The following is a 1793-nucleotide window of genomic DNA, read 5'->3' on the forward strand; positions in this document are numbered from 1 at the left end:
ACACCTGTTTCTTCACAAAATTGATGACCTCAGTGATTGAATGCCACACTGCTATTTTTTTGAACACACCCCTTTCAACTAATTCAACTAATTGCCCAATTGCACAGCCTTAAGAGCGTGCATATCATGAATGCTGGGTCTCATTTGTTTTCTGACAATCTACTGAACCTACTGGTAACTTGTTTGCCACGTAGCAATAAAAAAATATACGAAAAACCTTGATTATTCTGGTTAGTCACATTGTACTGCTATTATTTTGAACAATACTGTAACTACACTTTGCCTATGAGGGCCAAAGATCAAACGGACTAGCAGGAGATGTTACTGTAGCTATATGTATACAGCACTTCCTTAAAAAATACACTTTAGCACAGCGTTACTACAATCCCAACTAAATGGGCCTTCACAATAGATAATGCTTTACAATGAACTGTAAGATAGATACATATGGCAATTTATATTTCAATAAAATACCCGTTGAGTAATAAAATGGCATCATCTCAGCGTTGCTTTTACAACATTTCAAATCCCAGTGTCAGTTATTGCCATCTCTGGAAAAAACAGGCCATGCAATGTTGATTCTTGTTTTATTACGAGCTCTGTCACGTTCTCTTTTCTCCAGGAGACTCTTCTCTTCTGTGTTTGTTTAAAACGGGTGATCCCCCTGGAGGTTGGAGATTTAGCGGCTTCATGTCAAACTTTTTCGCTTGTTGTGACAATTAACCTGTCTCTCCCGCACAAGACACTAGTCAAAATACCTGCTGCAACTTTTCTCTATTCACGGATATGACGAGACACATGAACGAGTGACGTATGTACACTATTTGCCATGAAAACCATCCCGTCAGGTTTAAAATATAAACACTAGGCTTAGTGAATCGTGGTAAGACAAAAACACGTTTTGGAAAAAGGATTGATGGTGTATTGAAATTTTGTTAATTTTTAACAAAAAAATGCATTGTGTACCTTTAATTAGAACTTAAATGAAATATAATCATTTTAATTTTTGCTATTTACTACTTATTTGACTACATATTTTTTTTAGTCATAGTAAATATACTGCAAGGACTTCTAATATGAAGTCATTACTAACAACTGTTCTCAGGAAGCCAAAATGGCAGCATCCAGGTCGAATGAATCCTGTGCCATCTGAACACCTGCCATTGAGATTAATGGGAATGATGACTGATAACATTTCTACAGGTATATTAGAACATCTTCAGCTTGCTTGTTTATTTTAGAATCATTTAGTTTGCCATATTGAGTTATATAAAATCGTTTTGCTTTTATATTTCTTTTTTTATATATTAATATTTGTGAACACATACAAAAGAGTGGTCAGTGTTTTAGTTTTTTCCAGTCCTGGTCAAAACAATATGTGTCTAACATGTTCACTGTGCTATTTTTTTTAAATCCTTTGCGAATGTCCCTTGTCAGACTGTACGAACATGACCGCCGCTGTAAGCCATGTCACACTGTAAGATCTCAGTTGTCATTGATGTCAGACTGTACGATAGTAAAGGCGCGCTAAAAACGAACGCACACAAGAGAACTCATTCGGTGTTTTATATCATCAATGAATTACATGCAGGACTGAAATGGAGACTACAAAGAAATCTCTAGCTCTCGTTTTGGTCGTAGTATGTCTTGAAAAACCGAGATATTAGATGATCGTCATTGGAGAAGTTTTCAGATTTTAGCCTAGGATAAGAGGAATTTGCAAAATTTGTCTCAGACGGCCAAATCGGATGCACACTGCGATTTTGGCCATGATTTGGCCATCTGAGACAAAT

This window comes from Pseudorasbora parva, chromosome 22 (genome assembly GCF_024679245.1).
Source record: "Pseudorasbora parva isolate DD20220531a chromosome 22, ASM2467924v1, whole genome shotgun sequence".
Lineage (NCBI taxonomy): Eukaryota > Metazoa > Chordata > Actinopteri > Cypriniformes > Gobionidae > Pseudorasbora > Pseudorasbora parva.